The following is a 12,221-nucleotide window of genomic DNA, read 5'->3' as shown; positions in this document are numbered from 1 at the left end:
AACTCTCATTACATTTAGGGATCTACAACAGGATAGCCAATGCTACACATGCTGCTACATGATTTGGACAACCCCAAGAGGAGTTTTATCAAGGGCCAGTTGAGTGGATCAGATCCATTACACAGATTCAATATCACACACACACACACACGATTTACTCTTCATTTGTACTTTGTCTCTGTAAATTCCCAGACATACAGTAGCAAGCCAAGAAGTGATGGCAAGAGATGTTTTTTGCTGTTCACATTTGAGTCACAAAATAATTATTTAAATAATTAATTAGCTTAAAATAGTGCATTTCAACTTGCCTTTACACACACTTTTCTAGACACTTCACCTCCGAAGCTGAGGAAGTTCTTCATGTAAATGATATGGAAGTGGCTTGGGTTTCTTAAAAGCGATGAAGTGCAGATTAGGGGCCGGTTTACACAGAACGCATTTTTGCGGTTAAAAGCTCAAGATGATCATCAACTAATAAAATAATATACAAATAAATAACGTAAAACAAAATAAAATAAAACGCATGCATGCATACATAAAAAAGCAAGCTATTGAGACTATTTTAACTTTATTTTATCTAACAGTGAACTTTTTTGTATGGGTCGTACCTCTTTGAATATTTAGTTTCTCCAGGCTTCAGTCATTGTCGGGATACTCTTCAATCTGGTAGCATTATCAAAATATTAATATTGGTCAAAAATATTGTGTTTATATTTGATGCCATATCGCCCAGCCCTAATTGCACCCTTTCAGACTCTGAGGACACAATGTGCATGATGCCCCTCTTCAGCCACCCAATGAGAGTCTCTGGATGGTGTTAGGAGGGTCTAGGCCATGACGTCACAAAAGAGGGGAATCCTCAAAACACACACACACACAGAGAGAGAGAGAAAACGGGATAGATGGTTCGGAGTAATTTCATGGCTTATGCTACCGCTAACCCGGACGTCAAGGTCACTTCCGTGATTTGGGATAAGCCCGTAAAAGTCGTGGCAGAAAGCGATGCATAAGGATGTAGTGTAAAGACGCCATGTTCCAGGAATGCACTTATATTTTGTTGGTAGTACCAGTAGCAACAATTATTAGTTAACACTAAGTTGTCAACAAATATCAAAAAATAATTAACAATTGTGGCCGTCGTTACACTACATCCTTATGCATCGCTTTCTGCCAGGACTTTTACGGGCTTTTCCCAAATCAAGGAAGTGCCCTCGACGTCCGGGTTAGCGGTAGCATAAGCCATGAGGCAAGTATATTTAAATAAACTCCTGATGTACTTACAAACTTTCCAATGCCTCGTTTTATGAGTACAGAACCTATTTTTGTACTACTGTAGAAGTTTGGTACCATTCCATTCCGGACATTATTAGTGGGGTAATTTACGAGATACCACCTTGGCTGATATTTCTAAATACGCTCTAACTTTAATAATGTTCGACCAAGGGGAAAAAAGCTTCTGGGGGGGATGTTTGGCTCGAGGTCATGGTGCAAAGGACCCTAGGTTGAAATTACTCCGAACCATCCCTTTAAGAGATAGTGTACGTTGTAATGACTAACAAATGCTGTTTTTAAAACAGAAGAATATATTTCAATATTTAATAACAGTAATTATAATGAAATATTTTTAAATATTCAGTTTAAAAATAGTAACAGGCAACAATTTGCTTAATCCAACTGTGTGTGTGTGTGTGTGTGTGTGTGTGTGTGTGTGTGTGTGTGTGTGTGTGTCTGTGTGTGTGTGTGTGTGTGTGTGTGTGTTTGTGTGCACCTTTAGTGTCTAATACACGTTCCCTTTCCTTACTAAACATATGAAGACTTTCTGCCCCGACATGTAATTTCTCCATTACAGACAGTTGGAAAATTTCTTCTGAACTTTGGTCAAAATTGTAAAATTTTCTGACAGTTTCCAGAAAGCTGTCACGAATTACACTTCTGCCTGAAAAGAACAGGCAAAACCTATTTTTTCTGTCAATAAACACGAGTTAAACAAAATAAAGGTGTCAATCTGAACAAACTTCAACAATTTCCTATGAACATACAGGAACATTTGCCTCTCCTTTACCTCAGAGCTGGACGTGTAAGAGGGAAAAACAGCTGGGATGTAATTATGTCTCTCCTTGCATTACCACAGCTGTTCCAGACAAGTCATAACACGATCAAATGATTTTCTGTGTAAGGAGTTCACTCTTAGAGTTGGATATATAGAGGATTCTGTTACTCCCAGTGCTGAAACTAACTTTGAATTATGAGAGTAGCTTGTAGATCGGGAAGCTAAAGTTTCAAACTAGTCAAGCTACCTTTTTGTAACCGTAGTTGCAATAAAAGTTCATACAAAAAAGTAGCTAACTGGTACATAGCATCTGTTTAGCGGGGCAAATTATGTTAAAATATAACAGATTTCACATCTAGATTTCATAATTAATGAAACTAGAAAACAATATAAATAAAAGTAAAAACAGAAGTTAAATCTCTCAACTTATCACTCAAATAAATCATTTTGAACGCGTTGATTAACATGTATTGTCCGAACGTATCCACTAAAATGAATTACACTGAACTCTTTTCTCTCTCTTCATCCTGATCATTCTTCCTCAGACAAATTAAACCGATACTGCCAACATCTCTACATTTCTCATTCACCTTGAACAAGAGTTTGACCTTAACCAGCTGACACTGCTCACAGTCAGATACTGAGCTAGTAAAATAAACGTCGCAATGAATCAATAAACAGAGAGGGAAGAAGACCATAAACCTGCATCCTGATCTCCATCCTCTCATTCTTCCCCCGGTCCACCACACAGGGAACACAGAGCAGAAAGCTTGGCACGACGGGAAACAACAACAGTAGACGAGTGAACCGAAAGCAAATGAGGTTAGATTTTCCGAGCACGGATTTCAACATTATATCAACTCGCCAGAAAGTTTCTTCTATTCATACTCTTTCTTTTTACGATCTGGCAAGCCTACAATTTTGCTGCTGAGAGATTACCAATTTTTATGAATCCTCTATAAAACCAATAACAAAATGGGTTGCGTGGTTACATCAAGGTAAGATCTCAGAGATTCAACCACTTACAGGTCAAGACAGAACAACTTGTGACGCTCGGATTGCACAGACAAGGCCAAGCAGAAATCTTTTCAAGCTGAGATTTGGGAACACAGAGAACTCTGTAGTTGTCATGAAGTAAGAGACACGTCTGCCACTATTTGAGCTGACAGAGAGACAGCACAAGTAGTGATGGTTGATGCTCTATCATGCGAACTCTACCCCCATTGTCACTCTCACACACTCTCTTCCCCGAACACACTTGGCTGCCTTACAAGAGTAGGTCAGGACTGAAACAGTGGGTCGCTAGCATTAACAGCCGATCGCTAGCAGGTCGCTTCTTTGGTCATGCTGAACAAAAATAACACAGTACCACTTGCTAATATCTAAAATATCCTTAAAAAACAACCCACTCTCCAAAACCTCCCAAGAGTCTGGCACTTACTTATACACTCTCATTCTAATATTACAAATAAACTTTCTCTTTTTCACTCTCTATCTCTCTTTGGTTGTAATTTGTGCTGCTTTACATTTGATTAAACGACGAATCTAGGCTAGAAAGAGAAGATGCATCAATACCAGAATGAGAGACTTTTAAAAGTTAATGTATTGTTTTTAATTTATTAAAGCGGACATGAACTAAAACAAAAATCAATAAAGCGAACAAATGGACAGGCAGAGTCTTATTAGATACTGCGATCTGACTAGAACTTTGTTAAAAATAAAGTTCATCCACTCTTTCTTAATGTTAGGATCACAAGGACGGCAATGAAAAGACTGTTTTCCCACAACTTGGCACTTCAAAACGTCTTGTAATCCTCAGAAGCATCTCTATTGTTTTGTTGCTGGAGTAATGACACGTATGAATTGGTGGGCGGGGCTAAAAGAGGCAATGATGCAAAACGTAGATGTTAATCTTCTTCGGCAAAAGGCAGTCTTTCGTCACACTATGACGTAATAATGTTGCAAAATCCGAAACGAGTCATTTTCTGAGCTTGGTATCAATAAAAGCTGTCTAGACTAACGATAAAGTGTTGGGTTCTGAGTTCTGAAACTCTGAAAAGGATATATTTATAGTACAATGACCTTGTCAAAAGATCCAGGAAAATGTTATTTCTCAATGCATTGACCCCTTTAAGACATATGACCCCTTTAAGACTAATTGTAAAGTTTTTTTTTTTAAAGAAATAAATACTTTTATTCAGCAATAATGGATGTATTAAATTAATAACATTAAAGAGATTTATGTTACAAAAGATTTTTATTTCAAATAAATGATTTTCCTTTGAAGTTTATATTCATCAAAGAGGCTTCCTCAAAAATATTAAGCAGCACAACCGGTTTCAACATTGATAATAATTTATTGCCAAGTTGGGCCTCTCAAACAAACAGATTAGACCATGTGATGCCACGACTAGACATTATAGAAATTACACACTTACACACAGTTGACACACATACTAAACTGTTCTTCACCCTTTACTGAAACCATGCACACTGCCAGAGGAGGAGAGCTGATTGGCTGGAACATGTTGAATTACTGAAATACATATGGCTGAAAAATACACCCATGTATATTTACATTGGGTGAGGCATTGTTCCACCTACCAAAAGAAAAGCAGCTCAGGTGGCAACAGTATGAATCAGCAAAATATCATGGCATACAAAAAAACTACTTGGATGTTAATATACCACCTTTCATCAACAAATGCAACTGCTGACAACGTCAACACAATTTGATGATCTACAGCACTGACAGACAGAAACTTCTCGAACTTACAACAATATCAGAAAGCGCCAAAGGCAAATCTGCCTCACCACAAACGTATTTAAAGCTCTCTATCAGCACCACAATTAAAAAAACGTATTACATGGAATACTTGATTCTGGTTGCTCAATCATTCTGCTGTCAAACAAGTAATATTGTATAATGACCACTAAACGTTAAAGCTGTCTATCGATCACTGCACCTGTTAATAGCCCTTTTATTTCCGTTTATTGTTCATTCCAGTATTTATTTATTTTTGTCAATTTAGTGTAAATGTGTAATTTTTTTCACCACTATTGCCTATTTATTTATTGTCCTATTTTAATAATTATATTGTATTTTGCTTTAAACTTGTATGTTGTATATGGATTGGTTTATTGATTGTATGTTTATTTATTTCTATGTGTAACTGTTGTTGTTTTTGTTGCACTGTTTTCGCTTTGTCTTGGCCAGGTCGCAGTTGTAAATGAGAACTGATTTTACATGGTTAAAAAAGGTTAAATAAAATAAAATAAATAAATAAAACTGCATAACACACCTTAAAGTCAAGGCCATTTGTTTTTTTTTTGTGCTAATAAAATGGGGTTGTTGTTAAAGTGACATACTCAGAACCGAAACTCTGCATTTAACCCATTCAAGGTACATACGTTGGGAGCAGCGAGTAGTGAACACACACACACTGCAAACCGTGGATACACATAACCGAACCAGTGGGTAGCCATTTTTGCAGCGGTGCCCAGTGAGCGATTGGGGAATAGGTGCCTTGCTCAGTCACTTCCTGCAAGTATTGAGAATCGGATTACCAGTCTCTAACTCTCTAACCATTAGGCCACGACTGCCCCTACAAATATCATCAATATATGTCTAATTAAAAGAAATATAACATCTACCCTACCATAAGCTGTGCTTTCAGCTCTTGTATCAGTTGACAGTCTCTTTCTTTTCACATAATGAAACAATATAACTCAAATCAATAAGTAATTTAAATATGTATTTGATAAGTGGCCATGTAATAAGCAGGATAATATACAACCAGCAGGTCTTTCAAACAAGACACCTTTCCTTGGCATTAGGGTCCGGATTACTCCATCTGGTTTATTTTGTAATGAGCAGTTGACTGTACATTATCCCTTAATACGGTGCCTTATAATAAGAATCACATGTATTGCTTTTCTGAAGAACTCATGAGGAATGCATGGGCAGAGAAACTTCTGTCAGTTATGCACAAAAGGAGGACAAACAGCACACACTGAGAGCGTCACTTCACACTCGGCTGATGGTAGTCCTTGAGCAGAACTGATAGAACTCTGGTTATTCATTCCTTCTCTCCCTTTAGCCCGCGTCCTGTGGGAAACAGCAACTCCTCTCAGAGGGACGTGGAGATGAAGGCTGCCAAGGTCAACTGTGTCCATATAATCTTGGCAGCAGTATAATGTGACACTTAATCTCATTGACTGTCAGTGGCTAAAGGAGCTCAAATGAAGGCTGTAGCCTGTCAAAAAGAACCACTCCACTATCTGTGGTCTTAAAGGATTAGTTAACCCGAAAATCTAAATCTGTCATCGTTTACTCACCTTTATGCGATACTAATGGCTTCCTTGCCAAATCATACAGGTTGGCAACAGCATGAGGGCGAGCGTGGTGAAATTCTTCGCCCTCATGTGAAATTTTCAATTGCACGGATTCCTATTGAAATGAACCGTTTTTGTCTGTCAAAATCCGTATGGTAAATGTGAACACACCTAAAGAGTTTGTCAATATAAGATGAAATAAATAAGTGAGATGTATAACACTCAAGTAAAGCTCTGAGGTGTGGATCATATTTAATCAGCTGTTTATAAAAATGCTGTTCATAACAGATCATTGGGCACAGCCTCTAATAATGGCAATTCAAGTCTACGTTCACACTGTCAGTCCAAATCCGATTATATGTGTATCCGATTGGAATCGGATCTAAAATTGACATCCACGTTGTGTATCGCAACTGTTCAGATCTGATGTGTGTGTCAATGCCGCTCTTTCGGTTTCCGGAATATCCGTATTGGATTTTATGGCAATGATGTAGCATTGGTAGGTAATACGCCAAAAACAAAAACAATAGTAACATGGAGGAGTTTGCAATACAGATGTTGTCTTAATTATAAAATGACAATGTGTATCGCCGCACTGGACTACTGCGTCTTATCAGACAGCGGCAGAACTGTAGGAGGCTGGTACACGTGGCTTTATTAAGTGCTGTTGTCTCTGGCGGCAAAACATGTCTCCGTTATATTGTCATTTTCTGCTCGTCCGGCAATTAATACTTTATAACCTTGTTGTTAACAACATCTGACGTTTACATTTTACGTGCCGTGAGAATAACATAAACCACGCGAAATCCGATCAGAGCAGTCAGACTGAAATAGATTTCACGAAATGCGATTTGAATAGGATTTCAAACCACATATGAATGTAGCTCAAAACAGATTTGTAAAAATTGCATTTCATGTGATTTATTGCCGTTCACACTTGCTTAATCTGATCGGATTTCAATCGGATATGCACTGACAGTCGGATATGCAGTGACTCAGACTGACAGTCTAAATTATCAGGGCATTATTTTAAATATTTATTTTCCAACAATACGTCTGACTCTGAAGTAAATTATGTTTTCAGTGAGAGCATTTCATGTGGTAGAAAGCATGACTAAGAAGCTTTTAGGAGTGTGTAATTTCCGTGCCATTAGTGTCTCCAAACGCAATTGCAAAAATTATGTTTGTTTTCAAACAAGCTTTTCCCAACCCCATATACCATTGGTCAATCAGATAGTCCTGCCCCCAAACTCACACCATTGGCTGGGCTCATGTTGCATGCGTTTGACCTCGTAAATTAAAATTTTGCTTTGAAATGACAGACTTCTCTCTGGTGCCGTATGCCTTCTCCAATCATTGCTTAAACTCTTTCTTACAATCGACTGAAAGCTCACATTCAGATCTGCATCCATCTAATCAACAACCGATGCACAGAACCAAGTCCTTGACCGGCATTTGTTCTTTTTCAATAATCTATTTCACTATACATCACAATAGGGAAGAAAAGATCTGTTGCTACTTCAGTTTTTGGTCATTATAAATAATTCATGCATTTTGATAGCAAATTGAGTGCATGAACGCAATGAATCTCCCTCTCCAACAGTTTACCTCTCACACACACAGATGAAGCCGTGTCACTGCCTGTGGCAGCTGCCAATGTTTCTAAAACAACACTGGTTGAGAGGCTGTAAACACTTTTAATCTTTTACCCAATATAGGCAAGTTACAATGTAAGCAGCGCTGTTAGAAGGGAAGCCAATGCAAGGGGGGCAAAATCCGCCATTGTTGTAAGACAGTTCACATTGATGTGAACATAATACAGAACCAAACACGCCTAAATAAAACATTGGATCACAATGCAAAGCTCAACAGGCCATGTGTACAAACACTCTGACATGAGTCACCTCGTTCCACCTTTACGTTTACAGTGTTATGGAGACGGGGGGGTTTATATGACAAATCATTCTGATGACAAATCAGGCTCTGGTCTAATGTCTGTTATATCCAAGGGAGCAAACATCTGCATAGAGTCAGACAAGTGCCATTCATGAGCGAAACTAAGCTGATGACAGATCACACACACCTGACAATACATTCAGGCTGCTATAGAGCAGATGTCACCTAAATGAGCTGAAATTGGCACGAAGTCCTCCCTCCCTCACGAAACATTAGCAATATTGCACTTGTGTGCTGCACTGAAGATTGATGCGCACGGTTGACCTGCTCCTGCCCCAACAGAGGACGTCCTTTCGTCCGGGACTCATGGGACGCTGTTAATTTAAATCATTTCACTCCCTTTCATCCTAGCTGGCCGTTTCCTCTTCGTCTGCTCTTTTCCTACGTCCTGAAGAGCCCCGCAGTCGTCTCCAGTTTCAGTGCTGAGAGTGGGCGCAGTGCGAGCCGTCAGATATCGGCTCATGCTGCAAAGGTCAGCAACGCAGAGAACCTACTGGATCTTTATCAGGACTCATTTACGATCACTTAGAACAAAGAATCTGTCAAGCAGAAAAAGATCCAGACCGCTAGACTCTCCGCATTTGAACCCCAGGGTCCACACTGCCAGCATCCACCCTAGTTTCACAATCACTTGACGTCATTCTGGTATAGTAGGCCAGCTCTAGAAAGAGGAATCCGGTGGGAATGGACACTGGCTTGCTGCTGCACATATGGTGAGAGGTAATGAGAATTATTTCTGCACATACCACTAACAATGCATTTTAGGGGCCTCATATACTACTAACAATGCATTTTGGGAATCTTATAGCAAAAATTTCCCATTGTAATTCCTATATTAAAAGCAAAACAATTTCATTGTTTTACCTCCCTCTCAGCACATATTCTACTGCTCCCACTGGATTAGACTGAAGCAACAGCAGTCTGTGCAGGAGAAATAAATCTCAAGTTTAATGCATTACCAGCAGCAAGCGCAGTAAAGCTTCCAAAATCTGAAGCAAAGAGATTGCTATTGGAATATTTCCTCTCTATACAAATGCAATGATACACATTTCAGATCTGAGCTCTTCCGGCCTGCCATACGCATCAAAGATGCATATGAAAGATGATAGTACATTCTTATATGACAGTCATCTGCAATCTAAAGTAGCATTAAAAGAGTCATAAAGACCCCTCTTTGGGGGTCTGTATTTTTTGTTTTATGTTTCTTTTGCTCACCAATGCTGCATTTATTTAATCAAAAATACAGAAAACTATAATATTGTGAAATAGTATTTTTTTTAATGTAATTTATTCCTGGTATGGCAAATCTGAGCAGTTTCAGCATTATTAATCCAGTCTTCAGTGTCACATGATCCTTCAGAAATCATTCTAATATGCTGATTTTGCTGCTCAAGATTTTTTTTTTTATTATTATAAATGTTGAAACAGATTAATATGTTTGTGGAAATCATAATTAAATTTTTCAGGATTCTTTGATGAATGGAAAGTTCAGAAGAACTATATTACTTTGAAACATAAATACTGTGTAACAATGTAAAAGTGATCATTTTTATCAATTTAATACATCCTTGCTGAATATAAGTATTAGCCTAAAGTATTTTTTGTTGTTGATGATGTAAATAATTTTTTTTACATACATATATACATTTTTGCATTTTTGGCCAAAAATAGTTTGATCATGCATGCTACATTTTTGTTGTAATGTGAACTGTTTTAGAGTTTACATGCTGAAAAACTATTTAGTGGCAGGATTCATTGTAACAGCATACCTCATTACTTTTCATTTAAAGGAAACTTTAAATGAAGTGTGAAGAAAAAAATATTTGCTGAAGTAAAAGTGTACACAATCTCAGACAAGCTGGACAAATATGTGTGAAAATAGGCCTCCACTGCACGGGCACCAAGACTGGCACTAAACCCACAGCTGTCACAGCAAAGGGTGGAGCCTGAAAGTGTGTGTGTGTGTGTGTGTGTGTGTGTGTGTGTGTGTGTGTGTGTGTGTGTGTGTGTGTGTGTGTGTGTGTGTGTAGGGGAGGTCCAATTTGGCAACAGCTCATCTGTGTGCAGTATGTGTTACTGCAGAACACACGCCACCAGGTACAATGAGGGGGGATAACACCAATAACAGCAGAAACGAGACCAAAAAGGCTTATAGCGAAGGTTTAACATCTCAACCAGCCTCAAGATCCGGAACAACAGCAGATGTAGGCTATTCAGATAGATGGAGATGCACCCCATCCTCTATTTGACAGACTGATTAATCTCGCCTCATTATTCCAGATTCTTTATTCTAGTGCAAAAACTGACAAATCAGCTAAATGTAGGCTACCATTAATCGTTTCAGTATTTTAATATCGAATACAACGGGGGGAAGGGGGGGTTACACAGGGAGCAGCCCTGATATTCAGACATGAAGGCACTGCACAGCTGTCTGAATTTCAGGGCTGTTCCCTGGATTTTCCTCTGTGTATCCCTATATACTAATGAGCTAATAATACACAGCCAGTGTGAAATACACAAACCAATGCTCGTGCTCGGTTCATTAATGTCTTTGTTTCAAAAAGAGGTCGCATGCAGCAGCGAGTATAAATAATGAGTAAGCGCTTACTGTCGCAAAGCAGCCGACGGTTCTGCGGCTTCTGTCTTGTCCGAAGGAAACGGTAACAATGGAAAAAAGCCGCTGATGTGTTGCACAAATCCAGCGACAGAATCCCAGGTCCTGCACTTAAATCGGGGTTTCGCTGCCCGTGCCGACCGCTTATATTTGAGGATGAGGATGGTGATGATGATGATGAGACGAGCGAGCCTCCCGTTTCTCTCCCGCTTCCATTCCCGTTCTGAGCTGCGGACCGATGCGCGTTCCTGGCGTCTCCGTTTCCTGTCCAGCCCCGAAATCCATGTGATTGCGCCCTACCCGTTGTGACGTCATGCAAGGCATGGCAATACGGCTCACTGGCGTTTTGATACAATGGCTTTCCCATTAAAAAAATGCAGCATATATGTAGGCTACCCTGTACGGAATGTGCATTGACAAGCATTAGGCCGCATTTCTATAGGCTATAGGAAATTTTCGGAGCGCAATATATTATTTATCTCGCATAGTAGCTAACGTCTTGGCGTCCCTGACCCTGACGATTACCATATTACAAGCAAAACACTAAAGTTGGTAACACTTTACAATAGGCTAAGGTTTCATTAGTTATAACATTAGTTAAATACATTACATGAACTAATAATGAACTGCACTACTACATAAATGTTAATACATTTATTATTTTTTGTTAATGTAAATTTCAATATTTAGGCTACTAATACATTATTAAAATCAAAAGTTTAAAGCTCAAATTTGTAAACATTAGTTAATGCACTGTATTTTATTACCTAACGTTAATATTAACAAATACAGTAACAAATGTATTGCTAATGGTTAGTTTATGTTAGTAAATACTTATTGTAAAGTGTGTAACCATATCGTTTTTATTATATGTTTGTAATATTTAAATGTATTGAGTGGTAAATAATAAAACTAGACATATTTGAAATTAAATAACCTAGTGAAATTAATAGCAGTGCAATTGTTGCTTATGTAAAATAAAAAAATAAAAAAGGAATAGCCTATGTATCATTCAAAATTGTCAGCAATTGTTTTGGTAACACTTTAGTTTAGGGTCCAGTTCTCACTATTATCTTATTAGCATGCATATTACTAGGATATTGGCTGTTTATTAGAACTCATAAAGCACATATTAATGCCTTATTCTGCATGATATTCTACATCCCTTAATACTACCCAATACCTAAACTTAACAACTACCTTAACAATGCAGTCATTAGGAGTTAATTGAGGCAAAAGTCATTAATAGTTAGTTAACAGTGAGAC

General features: G+C 38.3%; 1 protein-coding gene across 4 annotated transcripts in view; it reads right to left on the bottom strand.

Annotated features, from left to right (window-relative positions):
• The window catches only part of raph1a (Ras association (RalGDS/AF-6) and pleckstrin homology domains 1a), a 79,561-nt gene extending 68,359 nt beyond the window's left edge, over nt 1–11,202 (bottom strand). For all 4 annotated transcript variants that reach the window (XM_079617535.1, XM_079617534.1, XM_079617537.1 and 1 more), the window contains exon 1: nt 10,950–11,202. The gene's annotated coding sequence lies outside the window, so the exon portion shown is untranslated. The remainder of the gene's footprint in view (nt 1–10,949) is intronic.
• Between the last annotated feature and the right edge of the window lie 1,019 nt (nt 11,203–12,221).

This window comes from Phoxinus phoxinus (genome assembly GCF_949152265.1).
Source record: "Phoxinus phoxinus genome assembly, chromosome: 7".
Taxonomy (NCBI): domain Eukaryota; kingdom Metazoa; phylum Chordata; class Actinopteri; order Cypriniformes; family Leuciscidae; genus Phoxinus; species Phoxinus phoxinus.
This window is presented reverse-complemented; position numbering and strand designations above follow the sequence as displayed.